This window comes from Pseudophryne corroboree, unplaced genomic scaffold (assembly GCF_028390025.1).
Source record: "Pseudophryne corroboree isolate aPseCor3 unplaced genomic scaffold, aPseCor3.hap2 scaffold_1062, whole genome shotgun sequence".
Classification (NCBI taxonomy): domain Eukaryota; kingdom Metazoa; phylum Chordata; class Amphibia; order Anura; family Myobatrachidae; genus Pseudophryne; species Pseudophryne corroboree.
In genome coordinates this window covers 144752-163395 of record NW_026967689.1, presented here as the reverse complement: position 1 = coordinate 163395, position 18644 = coordinate 144752, and the positions used below count along the sequence as shown (strand labels likewise).

General features: G+C 43.1%; 7 non-coding genes across 7 annotated transcripts; all 7 read right to left on the bottom strand.

The window, feature by feature from the left end:
* Positions 1-7260: 7260 nt before the first annotated feature.
* On the bottom strand, positions 7261-7423 carry LOC134988446 (U1 spliceosomal RNA). The gene has a single exon (XR_010193919.1). It is a non-coding gene; the product is annotated as a U1 spliceosomal RNA (small nuclear RNA).
* Positions 7424-7575: 152 nt separating this feature from the next.
* On the bottom strand, positions 7576-7739 carry LOC134988417 (U1 spliceosomal RNA). The gene has a single exon (XR_010193891.1). It is a non-coding gene; the product is annotated as a U1 spliceosomal RNA (small nuclear RNA).
* Positions 7740-8410: 671 nt separating this feature from the next.
* On the bottom strand, positions 8411-8573 carry LOC134988433 (U1 spliceosomal RNA). The gene has a single exon (XR_010193907.1). It is a non-coding gene; the product is annotated as a U1 spliceosomal RNA (small nuclear RNA).
* Positions 8574-8725: 152 nt separating this feature from the next.
* Positions 8726-8889, bottom strand: LOC134988430 (U1 spliceosomal RNA). Its single transcript, XR_010193904.1, has one exon. It is a non-coding gene; the product is annotated as a U1 spliceosomal RNA (small nuclear RNA).
* A 670-nt stretch (positions 8890-9559) lies between these two features.
* On the bottom strand, positions 9560-9722 carry LOC134988437 (U1 spliceosomal RNA). Its single transcript, XR_010193910.1, has one exon. It is a non-coding gene; the product is annotated as a U1 spliceosomal RNA (small nuclear RNA).
* Positions 9723-9874: 152 nt separating this feature from the next.
* LOC134988424 (U1 spliceosomal RNA) lies at positions 9875-10038 on the bottom strand. Its single transcript, XR_010193897.1, has one exon. It is a non-coding gene; the product is annotated as a U1 spliceosomal RNA (small nuclear RNA).
* A 671-nt stretch (positions 10039-10709) lies between these two features.
* Positions 10710-10872, bottom strand: LOC134988448 (U1 spliceosomal RNA). The gene has a single exon (XR_010193921.1). It is a non-coding gene; the product is annotated as a U1 spliceosomal RNA (small nuclear RNA).
* Between the last annotated feature and the right edge of the window lie 7772 nt (positions 10873-18644).

Sequence of the window (18644 nt, the reverse complement as noted above, 5' to 3'; positions counted from 1 at the left end):
GAAGAAACACATTGGTACTTTCCCATGATGAGTGAGTGCTTCAGGATCTTTTGCACTTACATGTGCAGCAGAGTACTGCAATGGAAGCATGCTGGGCCCATAACCCAGAGGTAGGCAGATTGAAACTATCCTTTGCTATATGCATTTTTTTTGTTAATTAAAGTAATCCAAAACTGGGATTGATATTTTGGCTCTTTTATTTTTACTTAAAGTACAATAACTTTTACCATTTTAATTTGTTTTGATAGTATATTGACAGTATTGTTTTCTTTCAAAAATCCACTTAATTTTCTTTACCCTATTATTAAAATGGTAATTGACAAAAACAAACTACATTGTCACCAGAAGAGCAATACAAAATGTACAAGTGATATATTAAAATCATCTTTCCAGCTTGAATTTCAATGATGCATTGGGGCAACGATTTTGTGAGAAACATCTTCACCCTTAAATAAAGATTTTCTTAATTCCTTACCTGTGTGCTAATTAGATATCACCTTGTTTTCACATTAAACAGACTTCCACATGAGAAAGCAGCAAGGATGCAGTGGCGTTAATGTTTCCTGGTGTCAACCTGTATTATTTCAGTAGACATTGAAATGAGGATGCATCTTGCTGCCTTTCCAATGAAGCAAGTTTAATTTAGTAATAGGTGAAAAACCATCCCTACAAAGGTGTTAATCAGAGACTTGGCTTTGTGGACACTTTTCAGAGAACAAATTTGTTAGCATAAAAATAAACCAGAAAATGAAGAGCTGTTTAATCACTCAATTGGATTTTTTTGCCAGCATATTTTTTTTTTCTCTGCAACCCACTGCTAAATTGTGCTTCCTAGCTGTTTTTTTTATAAAATCACTGAATCAAATCTAACTCTGATAACATCAGAGAAGGCCAGGTACCCTACACAATAAGAGGGGGTTTGAAATTTTGACTTGTCTACTTAAAGATCACCAAAATCTGAACACAAGGTCAATTACGTCCCTGGGTGGGATTGAACCACCAACCTTTTGGTTAATAGCCTTACACACTAACCAATTGCGCCACAGAGACACTTTGCCAAAGTACATACTGACAAAATCTAATAAGCATTCATCTAGAACGTTTCCTAGAAAAACTTTAAAAAGTCAATAATCTGGAGAGTTTTTGTAAGATGTTTCTTCCATCAACCAATGAAGAAACACATTGGTACTTTCCCATGATGAGTGAGTGCTTCGGGATCTTTTGCACTTACATGTGCAGCAGAGTACTGCAATGGAAGCATGCTGGGCCCATAACCCAGAGGTAGGCAGATTGAAACTATCCTTTGCTATATGCATTTTTTTTGTTAATTAAAGTAATCCAAAACTGGGATTGATATTTTGGCTCTTTTATTTTTACTTAAAGTACAATAACTTTTACCATTTTAATTTGTTTTGACAGTATATTGACAGTATTGTTTTCTTTCAAAAATCCACTTAATTTTCTTTACCCTATTATTAAAATGGTAATTGACAAAAACAAACTACATTGTCACCAGAAGAGCAATACAAAATGTACAAGTGATATATTAAAATCATCTTTCCAGCTTGAATTTCAATGATGCATTAGGGCAACGATTTTGTGAGAAACATCTTCACCCTTAAATAAAGATTTTCTTAATTCCTTACCTGTGTGATAATTAGATATCACCTTGTTTTCACATTAAACAGACTTCCACATGAGAAAGCAGCAAGGATGCAGTGGCGTTAATGTTTCCTGGTGTCAACTTGTATTATTTCAGTAGACATTGAAATGAGGATGCATCTTGCTGCCTTTCCAATGAAGCAAGTTTAATTTAGTAATAGGTGAAAAACCATCCTTACAAAGGTGTTAATCAGAGACTTGGCTTTGTGGACACTTTTCAGAGAACAAATTTGTTAGCATAAAAATAAAGCCAGAAAATGAAGACCTGTTTAATCACTCAATTGGATTTTTCTGCCAGCATATTTTTTTTTCTCTGCAAACCACTGCTAAATTGTGCTTCCTAGCTGTTTTTATAAAATCAATGAATCAAATCTAACTCTGATTACATCAGAGAAGGCCAGGTACCCTACACAATAAGATGGGGTTTGAAATTTTGACTTGTCTACTTAAATATCACCAAAATCTGATCACAAGGTCAATTACGTCCCTGGGTGGGATTGAACCACCAACCTTTTGGTTAATAGCCTTATACACTAACCAATTGCGCCACAGAGACACTTTGCAAAAGTACATACTGACAAAGGCTAATAAGCATTCATCTAGAACGTTTCCTAGAAAAACTTTAAAAAGTCAATAATCTGGAGAGTTTTTGTAAGATGTTTCTTACATCAACCAATGAAGAAACACATTGGTACTTTCCCATGATGAGTGAGTGCTTCAGGATCTCTTGCACTTACATGTGCAGCAGAGTACTGCAATGGAAGCATGCTGGGCCCATAACCCAGAGGTAGGCAGATTGAAACTATCCTTTGCTATATGCATTTTTTTTGTTAATTAAAGTAATCCAAAACTGGGATTGATATTTTGGCTCTTTTATTTTTACTTAAAGTACAATAACTTTTACCATTTTAATTTGTTTTGATAGTATATTGACAGTATTGTTTTCTTTCAAAAATCCACTTAATTTTCTTTACCCTATTATTAAAAAAAATGGTAATTGACAAAAACAAACTACATTGTCACCAGAAGAGCAATACAAAATGTACAAGTGATATATTAAAATCATCTTTCCAGCTTGAATTTCAATGATGCATTGGGGCAACGATTTTGTGAGAAACATCTTCACCCTTAAATAAAGATTTTCTTAATTCCTTACCTGTGTGCTAATTAGATATCACCTTGTTTTCACATTAAACAGACTTCCACATGAGAAAGCAGCAAGGATGCAGTGGCGTTAATGTTTCCTGGTGTCAACCTGTATTATTTCAGTAGACATTGAAATGAGGATGCATCTTGCTGCCTTTCCAATGAAGCAAGTTTAATTTAGTAATAGGTGAAAAACCATCCCTACAAAGGTGTTAATCAGAGACTTGGCTTTGTGGACACTTTTCAGAGAACAAATTTGTTAGCATAAAAATAAAGCCAGAAAATGAAGAGCTGTTTAATCACTCAATTGTATTTTTTTGCCAGCATATTTTTTTTATCTGCAACCCACTGCTAAATTGTGCTTCCTAGCTGTTTTTAATAAAATCACTGAATCAAATCTAACTCTGATTACATCAGAGAAGGCCAGGTACCCTACACAATAAGAGGGGGTTTGAAATTTTGACTTGTCTACTTAAATATCACCAAAATCTGATCACAAGGTCAATTACATTCCTGGGTGGGATTGAACCACCAACCTTTTGTTAATAGCCTTACACACTAACCAATTGCGCCACAGAGACACTTTGCAAAAGTACATACTGACAAAGGCTAATAAGCATTCATCTAGAACGTTTCCTAGAAAAACTTTAAAAAGTCAATAATCTGGAGAGTTTTTGTAAGATGTTTCTTCCATCAACCAACGAAGAAACACATTGGTACTTTCCCATGATGAGTGAGTGCTTCAGGATCTCTTGCACTTACATGTGCAGCAGAGTACTGCAATGGAAGCATGCTGGGCCCATAACCCAGAGGTAGGCAGATTGAAATTATCCTTTGCTATATGCATTTTTTTTTGTTAATTAAAGTAATCCAAAACTGGGATTGATATTTTTGCTCTTTTATTTTTACTTAAAGTACAATAACTTTTACCATTTTAATTTGTTTTAATAGTATATTGACAGTATTGTTTTCTTTCAAAAATCCACTTCATTTTCTTTACCCTATTATTAAAATGGTAATTGACAAAAACAAACTACATTGTCACCAGAAGAGCAATACAAAATGTACAAGTGATATATTAAAATCATCTTTCCAGCTTGAATTTCAATGATGCATTGGGGCAACGATTTTGTGAGAAACATCTTCACCCTTAAATAAAGATTTTCTTAATTCCTTACCTGTGTGCTAATTAGATATCACCTTGTTTTCACATTAAACAGACTTCCACATGAGAAAGCAGCAAGGATGCAGTGGCGTTAATGTTTCCTGGTGTCAACCTGTATTATTTCAGTAGACATTGAAATGAGGATGCATCTTGCTGCCTTTCCAATGAAGCAAGTTTAATTTAGTAATAGGTGAAAAACCATCCCTACAAAGGTGTTAATCAGAGACTTGGCTTTGTGGACACTTTTCAGAGAACAAATTTGTTAGCATAAAAATAAACCAGAAAATGAAGAGCTGTTTAATCACTCAATTGGATTTTTTTGCCAGCATATTTTTTTTCTCTGCAACCCACTGCTAAATTGTGCTTCCTAGCTGTTTTTTATAAAACCACTGAATCAAATCTAACTCTGATAACATCAGAGAAGGCCAGGTACCCTACACAATAGATGGGGTTTGAAATTTTGACTTGTCTACTTAAATATCACCAAAATCTGATCACAAGGTCAATTACGTCGCTGGGTGGGATTGAACCACCAACCTTTTGGTTAATAGCCTTACACACTAACCAATTGCGCCACAGAGACACTTTGCAAAAGTACATACTGACAAAGGCTAATAAGCATTCATCTAGAACGTTTCCTAGAAAAACTTTAAAAAGTCAATAATCTGGAGAGTTTTTGTAAGATGTTTCTTCCATCAACCAACAAAGAAACACATTGGTACTTTCCCATGATGAGTGAGTGCTTCAGGATCTCTTGCACTTACATGTGCAGCAGAGTACTCCAATGGAAGCATGCTGGGCCCATAACCCAGAGGTAGGCAGATTGAAACTATCCTTTGTTATATGCATTTTTTTTGTTAATTAAAGTAATCCAAAACTGGGATGGATATTTTTGCTCTTTTATTTTTACTTAAAGTACAATAACTTTTACCATTTTAATTTGTTTTAATAGTATATTGACAGTATTGTTTTCTTTCAAAAATCCACTTAATTTTCTTTACCCTATTATTAAAATGGTAATTGACAAAAACAAACTACATTGTCACCAGAAGAGCAATACAAAATGTACAAGTGATATATTAAAATCATCTTTCCAGGTTGAATTTCAATGATGCATTGGGGCAACGATTTTGTGAGAAACATCTTCACCCTTAAAAAAAGATTTTCTTAATTCCTTACCTGTGTGCTAATTAGATATCACCTTGTTTTCACATTAAACAGACTTCCACATGAGAAAGCAGCAAGGATGCAGTGGCGTTAATGTTTCCTGGTGTCAACCTGTATTATTTCAGTAGACATTGAAATGAGGATGCATCTTGCTGCCTTTCCAATGAAGCAAGTTTAATTTAGTAATAGGTGAAAAACCATCCTTACAAAGGTGTTAATCAGAGACTTGGCTTTGTGGACACTTTTCAGAGAACAAATTTGTTAGCATAAAAATAAAGCCAGAAAATGAAGAGCTGTTTATTCACTCAATTGGATTTTTCTGCCAGCATATTTTTTTTCTCTGCAACCTACTGCTAAATTGTGCTTCCTAGCTGTTTTTATAAAATCACTGAATCAAATCTAACTCTGATTACATCAGGGAAGGCCAGGTACCCACACCATAACAGGGGGTTTGAAATTTTGACTTGTCTACTTAAATATCACCAAAATCTGATCACAAGGTCAATTACATCCCTGGATGGGATTGAACCACCAACCTTTTGGTTAATAGCCGAACACACTAACCGATTGCGCCACAGAGACACTTTGCAAAAAGTACATACTGACAAAGGCTAATAAGCATTCATCTAGAACGTTTCCTAGAAAAACTTTAAAAAGTCAATAATCTGGAGAGTTTTTGTAAGATGTTTCTTCCATCAACCAACGAAGAAACACATTGGTACTTTCCCACGATGAGTGAGTGCTTCAGGATCTCTTGCACTTACATGTGCAGCAGAGTACTGCAATGGAAGCATGCTGGGCCGATAACCCAGAGGTAGGCAGATTGAAACTATCCTCTGCTATATGCATTTTTTTTTAATTAAAGTAATCCAATATTGGGATTGATATTTTGGCTCTTTTATTTTTACTTAAAGTACAATAACTTTTACCATTTTAATTTGTTTAATAGTATATTGACAGTATTGTTTTCTTTCAAAAATCCACTTAATTTTCTTTACCCTATTATTAAAATGGTAATTGACAAAAACAAACTACATTGTCACCAGAAGAGCAATACAAAATGTACAAGTGATATATTAAAATCATCTTTCCAGCTTGAATTTCAATGATGCATTGGGGCAACGATTTTGTGAGAAACATCTTCACCCTTAAATAAAGATTTTCTTAATTCCTTACCTGTGTGCTAATTAGATATCACCTTGTTTTCACATTAAACAGACTTCCACATGAGAAAGCAGCAAGGATGCAGTGGCGTTAATGTTTCCTGGTGTCAACCTGTATTATTTCAGTAGATATTGAAATGACGATGCATCTTGCTGCCTTTCCAATGAAGCAAGTTTAATTTAGTAATAGGTGAAAAACCATCCCTACAAAGGTGTTAATCAGAGACTTGGCTTTGTGGACACTTTTCAGAGAAAAAATTTGTTAGCACAAAAATAAAGCAAGAAAATGAAGAGCTGTTTAATCACTCAATTGGATTTTTTTGCCAGCATATTTCTTTTTCTCTGCAACCCACTGCTAAATTGTGCTTCCTAGCTGTTTTTTTTATAAAATCACTTAATCAAATCTAACTCTGATTACATCAGAGAAGGCCAGGTACCCTACACCACAAGAGGGGGTTTGAAATTTTGACTTGTCTACTTAAAGATCACCAAAATCTGATAACAAGGTAAATTACGTCCCTGGGTGGGATTGAACCACCAACCTTTTGGATAATAACCGAACACGCTAACTGATTGCGCCACAGAGACACTTTGCAAACGTACATTCTGACAAACGCTAATAAGCATTCATCTAGAACGTTTCCTAGAAAAACTTTAAAAAGTCAATAATCTGGAGAGTTTTTGTAAGATGTTTCTTCCATCAATCAACGAAGAACATTCAAGCTGATTTCTTGCAGCAGCTGGGCACTGTAACAGCTCCAGAGCTGCTCTGTAAGGGAACTAAAAGGGTGTGGGCCCTGCAGCACTACCTGTAGTTCGCATTGTGCGTTGGAAGGCACAAAGTAAGCAGACGGGAGAAGTCAGGATAGTGCGCAAGGGCATAGAAGGGAGCGGCTCAAGAAAAGAGAAGTGGAAACAGACAGCAAACTAGGCTGGAGAGAGACCTGAGACAAAGAGATCTGAATTATACGAGAGCCGACCAGGGGAAACACAAATTATGCAGTCGAGTTTCCCACATTTGGGGAAATAGCTGGAGCAGCACACACAGAGTGCAATGGGTGAGCCTTGCCCTGGGAGAAGCACCTTCATGATCATAGTATCTCACCTGGCAGGTAAGTAGGAGTTGGGCAAGAGCTGAGGAGGGTCGCTGCTCGGGCACCCCCCTGTCAAGTGAAGGAGATCCAACTGAGGCAGCACAAGAGAACTCTCGAAAGAAGAACAAGGCTAGAGGAAGATCTGAGACACAGAAATCTGGCTTTTACCAGAGCTGACCAGAGGAAAGCACAAACACAGTCCCCCACTACCACAAATTATGCAGTCGAGTTTCCCACATTTGGGGAAATCACAGGGGTCAGCATACCCAGAATGCAATGAATGAACCTCACCCTGGGAGAACAATCTTCATGACCATGGTATCTCCTATGCAAAATAAGTATGATTTGGGATAGGGCTGGGGAGGGCCGCTGCTCAGGCACATCTCTGTCAAGTAAAGGAGATTCAACTGAGGCAGCACAAGGGAACTCTCATCTGGGGACAACAACTGCAGGGAGAACACATATTTTCAGATGAACATGGGAGGGCAGAAGGCTGCCTAATACTGAAGCACCCCCAAACAACAAACCAAATGCAACAACTAGTACAAGCATTCCTGGGGGAAGGCCTGCAGCAGATGGATTTGCATATGGTGATGTCATCCAAGCAGTGGGTCAAAGTTGGCTTCAACCCTCGTCTGCATATGAAAAGAGAAAAGGGGCGTGCAGGGCATGGCGGCCTTTTGCGGCGCTTGGATGACCCCTAGTTCGCATTAAACACCTCCACCCTACTTCGGTGTGGGGCTCATGTTGGCTATGCCCCAGCCCCTGAAGCATTCAAGCTGATTACTTGCAGCAGCTGGGCACTGTAATAGCTCCAGAGCTGCTCTGTAAGGCAAGTAAAAGGGTGTGGGCCCTGCAGCACTACCTGTAGTTCGCATTGTGCGTTGGAAGGCACAAAGTAAGCAGATGGGAGAAGTCAAGATAGTGCGCAAGGGCATAGAAGGGAGCGGCTCAAGAAAAGAGAAGTTGAAACAGACAGCAAACTAGGCTGGAGAGAGACCTGAGACAAAGAGATCTGAATTATACGAGAGCTGACCAGGGGAAACACAAATTATGCAGTCAAGTTTCCCACATTTGGGGAAATCGCAGGAGCAGCACACCCAGAGTGCAATGGGTGAGCCTTGCCCTGGGAGAAGCACCTTCATGATCATAATATCTCACCTGGCAGGTAAGTAGGAGTTGGGCTTGAGCTGGGGAGGGTCGATGCTCGGGCACCCCCCTGTCAATTGAAGGAGATCCAACTGAGGCAGCACAAGGGAACTCTCGAAAGAAGAACAAGGCTAGAGGAAGATCTGAGACAAATAAATCTGACTTTTACCAGAGCTGACCAGAGGAAAGCACAAACACAGTCCCCCACTACCACAAATAATGCAGTCAAGTTTCCCACATTTGGGGAAATCATAGGAGTCAGCATACCCAGAATGCAATGAATGAACCTCACCCTGGGAGAACAATCTTCATGACCATGGTATCTCCTATGCAAAATAAGTATGATTTGGGATAGAGCTGGGGAGGGCCGCTGCTCAGGCACATCTCTGTCAAGTAAAGGAGATTCAACTGAGGCAGCACAAGGGAACTCTCATCTGGGGACAACAACTGCTGGGAGAACACATATTTTCAGATGAACATGGGAGGGCAGAAGGCTGCCTAATACTGAAGCACCCCCAAACAACAAACCAAATGCAACAACTAGTACAAGCATTCCTGGGGGAAGGCCTACAGCAGATGGATTTGCATATGGTGATGTCATCCAAGCAGTGGGTCAAAGTTGGCTTCAACCCTCGTCTGCATATGAAAAGAAAAAAGGGATGTGCAGGGCATGGCGTCCTTTTGTGGCGCTTGGATGACCCCTAATTCACATTAAACATCTCCACCCTCCTTCGGTGTGGGTCTCATGTTGGCTATGCCCCAGCCCCTGAAGCATTCAAGATGATTTCTTGCAGCAGCTGGGCACTGTAACAGCTCCAGAGCTGTTCTGAAAAGCATGTAAAAGGGTGTGGGCCCTGCAGCACTACCTGTAGTATGCATTGTGCGTTGGAAGGCACAAGTAAGCAGACGGGAGAGGTCAGTATAGTGTGCAAGGGCATAGAAGGGAGCGGCTCAAGAAAAGAGAAGTGGAAACAGACAGCAAACTAGGCTGGAGAAAGACCTGAGACAAAGAGATCTGAATTATACGAGAGCCGACCAGAGGAAACACAAATTATGCAGTCAAGTTTCCCACATTTGGGGAAATCGCAGGAGCAGCACACCCAGAGTGCAATGGGTGAGCCTTGCCCTGGGAGAAGCACCTTCCCGATCATAGTATCTCACCTGGCAGGTAAGTAGGAGTTGGGCTAGAGCTGGGGAGGGTCGCTGCTCGGGCACCCCCCTGTCAAGTGAAGGAGATCCAACTGAGGCAGCACAAGGGAACTCTCGAAAGAAGAACAAGGCTAGAGGAAGATCTGAGACATAGAAATCTGATTTTTACCAGAGCTGAGCAGAGGAAAGCACAAACACAGTCCCCCACTACCACAAATAATGCAGTCGAGTTTCCCACATTTGGGGAAATCACAGGGGTCAGCATACCCAGAATGCAATGAATGAACCTCAACCTGGGAGAACAATCTTCATGACCATGGTATCTCCTATGCAAAATAAGTATGATTTGGGATAGGGCTGGGGAGGGCCGCTGCTCAGGCACATCTCTGTCAAGTAAAGGAGATTCAACTGAGGCAGCACAAGGGAACTCTCATCTGGGGACAACAACTGCAGGGAGAACACATATTTTCAGATGAACATGGGAGGGCAGAAGGCTGCCTAATACTGAAGCACCCCCAAACAACAAACCAAATGCAACAACTAGTGCAAGCATTCCTGGGGGAAGGCCTGCAGCAGATTGATTTGCATATGGTAATGCCATCCAAGCAGTGGGTCAAAGTTGGCTTCAACCCTCGTCTGCATATGAAAAGAGAAAAGGGGCATGCAGGGCATGGCGGCCTTTTGCGGCGCTTGGGTGACCCTTAGTTCGCATTAAACACCCCCACCCTCCTTCGGTGTGGGGCTCATGTTGGCAATGCCCCAGCCCCTGAAGCATTCAAGCTGATTTCTTGCAGCAGCTGGGCACTGTAACAGCTCCAGAGCTGCTCTGTGAGGCAAGTAAAAGGGTGTGGGCCCTGCAGCACTACCTGTAGTTTGCATTGTGTGTTGGAAGGCACAAAGTAAGCAGACGGGAGAAGTCAGGATAGTGCGCAAGGGCATAGAAGGGAGCGGCTCAAGAAAAGAGAAGTGGAAACAGACAGCAAACTAGGCTGGAGAGAGACCTGAGACAAAGAGATCTGAATTATACGAGAGCCGACCAGGGGAAACACAAATTATGCAGTCAAGTTTCCCACATTTGGGGAAATCACAGGGGCAGCACACCCAGAGTGCAATGGGTGAGCCTTGCCCTGGGAGAAGCACCAACATGATCATAGTATCTCACCTGGCAGGTACCAACGGCGAAACTCCGTACAACAAACCTCTGCAGGATTTCTACCCTGTCTGAGAGCGCGCAACTGACTTTCAGCGGACGCCTCTGTATCAGGGTCATCATACAAGAGCCCTAAAGACTCAAAAAAAGCGTCAATTGACAACAATGCCGGATCCTCTGCTCTTAAACCAAATGCCCAGGTCTGAGGATCCCCCTGGAGCAAAGAAATAATAAACCCGACCCGCTGAGATTCAGTACCCGAGGAAGTCGGTCTTAAACGAAAATAAAGTTTACAGGATTCTTTAAAATTAAAAAACTCTTTTCTATCACCAGAAAAACGGTCAGGCAAATGCATCTTTGGTTCAGGGACTACCCTTGGGGAAGCTCGCAAAAGATCTTCCTGCGACTTCACCCGAAGAGAAAGATCCTGAACCATCTGAGTAAGTTCTTGAATCTGGCTGACTAAGAGCTGACCAGGATTTGGCCCTAAACCTGTTGGATTCATGAGGCCGATAAACTCTCACAAAACTGAATGAGAAAAAATTAAACCCCGTTTAATTTTAAGTTTTGGTATGGCCGGTAATAATGTTATGATTCCAGCACTCTGGTCAGAGAAGATCTTATGGCAAGGACTGGAGCACTGGAACGGAATGCTGGGGAAGGGAGCAGGACAGGAAAATAGCCCCTGGCGCCCTAACTCTGTTGTCTCACCCATGTTGTCAGAAATCCCCTGCGAGACTATGGTTTCTTGAGCCCTTGGCAGCCGCGTTTGAAGGGCGGATTATGTCTGCCCAACTTCGATGCCCCCCGGTCTTAATGAGAGACAAAGGGAAACCTGAGACAGGGTGATAACAAGAGGCCCTCTAACTAAACAACCAGGCCAGGGGCTAAGCAAACTCAAAACTATAATATGTGCGGAGAAACCGCCAGGAAAAAGGACAACCAAAATATCCACTTGTCCAATTCTCCTACCCGGCACCGCCAAGTACCAGAGAGGACTTGTGGAAGCGGAACCCTCCGCAAATGCTCCAAACACAAAATATAAAAGGTAAAGCGGCTGAGCCGCAACACACGGCAGAGCCGCAACTCACGAACACCACTGGATATAAAACGGTGATCAGTCAGGACTCCAGGGAACCAAACGAACTCTTGGGATGAGATGACAACTCCCGAATACCGGACTTCTGCGGACTGGAATGACCGGATACAGCAGGACTGGAAACAGACTCTCAGCAAACAAAGGCAGCATGCAGGAAGCTATTACCGGCGTCTGTGAGAAGCCCTGGGAGTGTATTTAACAAGGAGTCCTCCAATCAGCTGCTAAAGGCTGATTAGAATAAATGCCATGCAGCTGCCTTGCTGCACGGCCAGAGAGCAGGTGAATATCTTAATTTCCTAAAGCCTAGCAACGGGGAACGCGGTCCGCCAGTGGCGTCCCCGTTGCTAGGGTCCGTGCGGCTCAGCGCGCCCGGCGTCTAGCGTTGCTAGGGAGCCGGCGGCTGTACGTGCACGGCGTCTCTAGTTGCTAGGCGCCGGGCCGCGCAGACCATCAAGCGGACCCCGGCGCCTAACAGTATGACTCCCAAAAACAACAACCGCGTCATTGGGACCAACTGCGATTTTGGCAAGTTTAGGAGCCAACCATGTTGTTGAAGAACTGTCAGGGAGAGTGCAATGTTTTGCACCAACTGGTCCCTGGATCTCGCCTTTATCAGGAGATCATCCAAGTACGGGATAATTGTGACTCCTTGCTTGCGAAGGAGAACCATAATTTCCGCCATCACCCTGGTGAAAATCCTCGGAGCCGTGGACAGACCAAACGGCAATGTCTGAAATTGGTAATGACAATCCTGAATTGCAAACCTTAGGTAGCTTGAGGCAGTGGCTAAATGGGAACATGTAAGTAGGCATCCTTTATGTCTACCAAAACCATGAAATCTCCGTCCTCCGGACTGGAGATCACTGCCCTGAGAAATTCCATCTTGAAATTGAATTTCTTTAGGAAGAAATTGAGGGATTTCAGATTTAAGATTGGTCTGACTGAGCCGTCCGGCTTCGGGACCACGAAGAGGCTTGAATAAAAACCTTCTCCCTGCTGACTAAGGCCAATTTGAACAATCGGTGAGGGGGAACGTCTTGAAACCCCAGTTTGTACCCTTGGGACACTATTTGTAAAACCCACGAGTCCAGGTCCGAATGAATCCAGAACTGACTGAAGAGTTTTAGACGTGCCCCCACTGGTGTGGGCTCCTGCAAGAAAGCCCCAGTGTCATGCAGTGGATTTGGCAGAAGCAGAGGACAATCTCTGGTCCTGCGATCTTGAAGAGGCTACAGACCTCTTCCTTTTCCTTCCTCTACCTGCAAAGAAAGGGGAATCTAAACTTCTTGCATATCTATTGGGCCAAAATGACTGCGGTAGATAATGATGCGTCTTCATCCGTTGACAGGGAACATAGGGCAAGAAGGTTGACTTACCATTGAAATGAGGATGCATCTTGCTGCCTTTCCAATGAAGCAAGTTTAATTTAGTAATAGGTGAAAAACCATCCTTACAAAGGTGTTAATCAGAGACTTGGCTTTGTGGACACTTTTCAGAGAACAAATTTGTTAGCATAAAAATAAAGCCAGAAAATGAAGAGCTGTTTAATCACTCAATTGGATTTTTCTGCCAGCATATTTTTTTTCTCTGCAACCCACTGCTAAATTGTGCTTCCTAGCTGTTTTTATAAAATCACTGAATCAAATCTAACTCTGATTACATCAGAGAAGGCCAGGTACCCTACACCATAACAGGGGGTTTGAAATTTTGACTTGTCTACTTATTATAGTTTTGAGTTTGCTTAGCCCCTGGCCTGGTTGTTTAGTTAGAGGGCCTCTTGTTATCACCCTGTCTCAGGTTTCCCTTTGTCTCTCATTAAGACCGGGGGGGCATCGAAGTTGGGCAGACCTAATCCGCCCTTCAAACGCGGCTGCCAAGGGCTCAAGAAACCATAGTCTTGCAGGGGATTTCTGACAACACGGGTGAGACAACAGAGTTAGGGCGCCAGGGGCTATTTTCCTGTCCTGCTCCCTTCCCCAGCATTCCGTTCCAGTGCTCCAGTCCTTGCCATAAGATCTTCTCTGACCAGAGTGCTGGAATCATAACATTATTACCGGCCATACCAAAACTTAAAATTAAACGGGGTTTAATTTTTTCTCATTCAGTTTTGTGAGAGTTTATCGGCCTCATGAATCCAACAGGTTTAGGGCCAAATCCTGGTCAGCTCTTAGTCAGCCAGATTCAAGAACTTACTCAGATGGTTCAGGATCTTTCTCTTCGGCTGAAGTCGCAGGAAGATCTTTTGCGAGCTTCCCCAAGGGTAGTCCCTGAACCAAAGATGCATTTGCCTGACCGTTTTTCTGGTGATAGAAAAGAGTTTTTTAATTTTAAAGAATCCTGTAAACTTTATTTTCGTTTAAGACCGACTTCCTCGGGTACTGAATCTCAGCGGGTCGGGTTTATTATTTCTTTGCTCCAGGGGGATCCTCAGACCTGGGCATTTGGTTTAAGAGCAGAGGATCCGGCATTGTTGTCAATTGACGCTTTTTTTGAGTCTTTAGGGCTCTTGTATGATGACCCTGATAGAGAGGCGTCCGCTGAAAGTCAGTTGCGCCCTCTCAGACAGGGTAGAAATCCTGCAGAGGTTTATTGTACGGAGTTTCGCCGTTGGTCGAACGACTGTGGCTGGAATGACCCAGCCCTGCGCAGTCAGTTTCGCCTCGGCTTATCAGAGTCTATAAAAGACAGTCTCCTTCACTACCCTGCTCCTGAGACTCTCGATAAACTCATGGAGCTTTCTATTAAGATTGATCGTCGTCTCAGAGAGCGGAGGGCTGAAAAAGGAGCACCTGTAAGGACAAGTCCGTGTGTATATTCCATTCCTGAAGACGTAGAGGAGACCATGCAGATGGGTCTCTCCCGGCTGTCTCCTGAAGAAAGAGCCAGAAGGCAAAATTCTGGTCTTTGTCTGTACTGTGGGGGTAAGGGACATTTTGCTCGTAATTGTCCGAACAAGTCGGGAAACGCTTTGACCAGGTGAATTGTGAGGGGGTTCACCTAGGTCTGCAGCTTATCTCCTCGAATAACTCCCTTTTAGTCCCAGTTAAAGTTTCCTTTGGCAGCCTCAGTTCTTTGGTGTCGGCTTTTGTTGACAGTGGAGCTGCAGGAAACTTTATGGATTTAACTTGGGCTAAGGCCTTAGGCATTCCTCAGTTACCTTTGGGTAGGTGTGTCACCATGCATGCCTTAGATGGGAGTCCGCTGTCTAATGGGATTATTTCTCTCCGTACACCCCCTGTACTACTTACAGTAGGAGCTCTACATTCCGAGAAAATCGAGTTCTTTCTTACACATTGCCCAGCAGTTCCAGTTGTTCTGGGTCACCCTTGGCTGGCCTTTCATAATCCCACCATTGATTGGCGGTCGGGGAAGATTTCACATTGGGGTACTTTTTGTGATAAGGAATGTATCACGTTTCCAGTCAGAGTAGCAGCTATCATTCCAGAACTCATTCCGGTGGAATACCAGGAGTTTGCTGATGTTTTCTCCAAAGGCAATGCGGACATTCTGCCTCCCCATCGGCCTTATGATTGTGCTATTGAGTTAATTCCTGGTGCCGCATTGCCAAAGGGAAGATTATATGCATTATCCGGGCCAGAAACTGCGGCTATGAATGATTATGTAAAGGAGAGCCTTGAGAAAGGATTTATTAGACCATCAAAATCTCCTTTAAGTGCAGGCTTCTTCTTTGTGGAGAAAAAGGATGGCTCGCTTAGACCTTGCATTGATTTTAGAGCCCTGAATAAGATCTCAGTTAAAAACACCTATCCTTTGCCGTTGATTTCTGTACTCTTTGATCAGTTACGTTCTGCTGTGATTTTTTCTAAAATTGACCTTAGAGGAGCGTACAACCTCATCCGAATTAAATCTGGAGATGAGTGGAAAACGGCCTTCAGTTCTCAGTCGGGTCACTACGAATACCTGGTGATGCCGTTCGGCCTGTCCAATGCTCCGGCAGTTTTTCAAGACCTCATTAACGATGTGCTCCGTGACTTCCTAGGGAAATTCGTGGTCGTTTACTTAGACGACATCCTGATTTTTTCTAAATCAATGGAACAACATGTTACCCAGGTGCGTCTGGTTCTTCAAAAGTTATGTGAGAATCATTTATATGCCAAGCTGGAGAAGTGTGAGTTTCATGTCACGGAAGTATCTTTTTTAGGGTACATAATTTTCCATGGAACCAAAGAAACTCCAGGCCATCCTTAGTTGGGCGCAACCCACCAATTTAAAAGCAATTAAGCGTTTTTTAGGGTTTGCGAATTATTATAGGAGGTTTATTCATTCTTTTTCTGACCTGGTTGCTCCCATTGTAGCTCTGACAAAGAAAGGAGCGGATCCTACCAACTGGTCGCGTGAAGCTGAGTTGTCCTTCCGGGCCTTGAAACAAGCCTTTGTCTCGGCTCCAGTCCTCTGACATCCTAATCCGGAATTGCCCTTTGTGGTGGAGGTTGATGCCTCGGAGGTTGGAGTGGGGGCTATCCTTTCTCAAAAGGATCCGGAGTCTCTGGAGTTACATCCTTGTGCCTTTATGTCCAGGAAATTCTCCTCCGCTGAATCCAACTATGACGTTGGTAATCGGGAGTTACTGGTGGTAAAATGGGCTTTCGAGGAGTGGAGGCATTGGCTGGAGGGAGCAAAACATACTATTTCGGTATTGACTGACCATAAGAACCTGCAATAGATTGAATCGGCTAAGCGGCTTAATGCCCGGCAGGCACGTTGGGCATTATTTTTTACGCGTTTCAAATTTATAATCACTTTCAGGCCTGGTTCCAAGAATACTAAGGCTGATGCCCTGTCACATAGCTTTCTTCCGGTTCACAATAACAATCCTGTTACCCCCATACTTCCATCTTCGGTCATCTGGGCGGGCCTCACACAAGATTTATTTACCCAGTTAAAACAGCTTCAACACCAAGCTCCTAGAATTACTCCTGCTGGTCGTCTTTACGTCCCTGAGTTTTTGAGAGTTACTGTTTTAACGGAATTCCATGATAACAAAGTTTCAGGGCATCCAGGAGTCTCTAAGACATTGGAGTTAGTCTCTCGCTCAGTATGGTGGCCTGGTCTTTCTAAAGACGTCAAGGAATTTGTTTATTCAAGTCAGGTTTGTGCACAGCATAAGGTTCCCCGTTCCTTGCCCATCGGGCAACTTATGCCCGTAAATGTTCCTCTCCGGCCGTGGTCTCATATTTCCATGGATTTTGTGGTTGACCTTCCCCTTTCAGCCGGATTCCGAGTCATATGGGTGGTAGTGGACCGTTTTAGTAAAATGGCTCATTTTATTGCTCTTCCCCGATTGCCTTCTGCCCAAGGGTTGGCAGTTTTGTTTCTCCGCCATGTATTCAGGCTTCATGGGTTGCCTACTGATATTGTTTCTGATCGGGGTCCACAATTCATCGCACAATTCTGGAAATGTTTTTGTGCCTCATTGAAGATGAAATTGTCGTTAACATCCGGTTACCACCCACAATCCAACGGGCAAACCGAACGAGTTAACCAATCATTGAAACAATATTTGCGCTTGTATTCAGCCAAACTCCAGAATGATTGGTCCGAGTTTCTTCCGTTGGCTGAATTTGCTTACAATAATTCTTGTCATTCCTCCACTAAAGAGTCTCCATTCTTTTCAGTTTTTGGTTTTCACCCCAGAGCTAATTCTTTTTTTCATCATTCCTCAGTCTCCTCGCTTACCTTAACCTCCCATCTCAGAGCCATTTGGAAAAAGGTGCACCTTGCTCTCAGAAAAGCGGCCTTTCGAGAGAAGAAATTTTCTGACAGGCTCCGACGTCCTTGCACTTTTAAGGTGGGAGATAGGGTGTGGTTGTCGACTCGCAACATCAGGCTTCGACAATCCTCAGCTAGACTGGGACCCAAATTTATTGGGCCATTTCTTATTATTAAAAGAGTCAACCCAGTTGCCTTTCGGTTACGTTTACCAAGATCTCTCAGGATTGGAAATACGTTTCATTGTTCCCTGTTGAAACAATACGTTTCTTCCAGTAGATTTCCTCGGAAGATCTCTCAGGGTAGATCTCCAGTGGATGTACAGGGACAACAGGAGTTCTTGGTAGAGAAGGTTCTCGATTCCAAATTGTCCCGGGATCGGCTGTATTTTCTGGTTCACTGGAAAGGCTATGGTCCGGAGGAAAGGTCTTGGGTCCTGGATAAGGATCTTCATGCCCCGAGGCTCAAGAGGGCATTTTTCCGGGAATTTCCTCAGAAACCTGGCTTTAGGGGTTCCTTGACCCCTCCTCAAGGGGGGGGTACTGTTAGGCGCCGGGGTCCGCTTGATGGTCTGCGCGGCCCGGCGCCTAGCAACTAGAGATGCCATGCACGTACAGCCGCCGGCTCCCTAGCAATGCTAGACGCCGGGCGCGCTGAGCCGCACGGACCCTAGCAACGGGGACGCCACTGGTGGACCGCGTTCCCCGTTGCTAGGCTTTAGGAAATTAAGATATTCACCTGCTCTCTGGCCGTGCAGCAAGGCAGCTGCACGGCATTTATTCTAATCAGCCTTTAGCAGCTGATTGGAGGACTCCTTGTTAAATACACTCCCAGGGCTTCTCACAGATGCCGGTAATAGCTTCCTGCATGCTGCCTTTGTTTGCTGAGAGTCTGTTTCCAGTCCTGCTGTATCCGGTCATTCCAGTCCGCAGAAGTCCGGTATTCGGGAGTTGTCATCTCATCCCAAGAG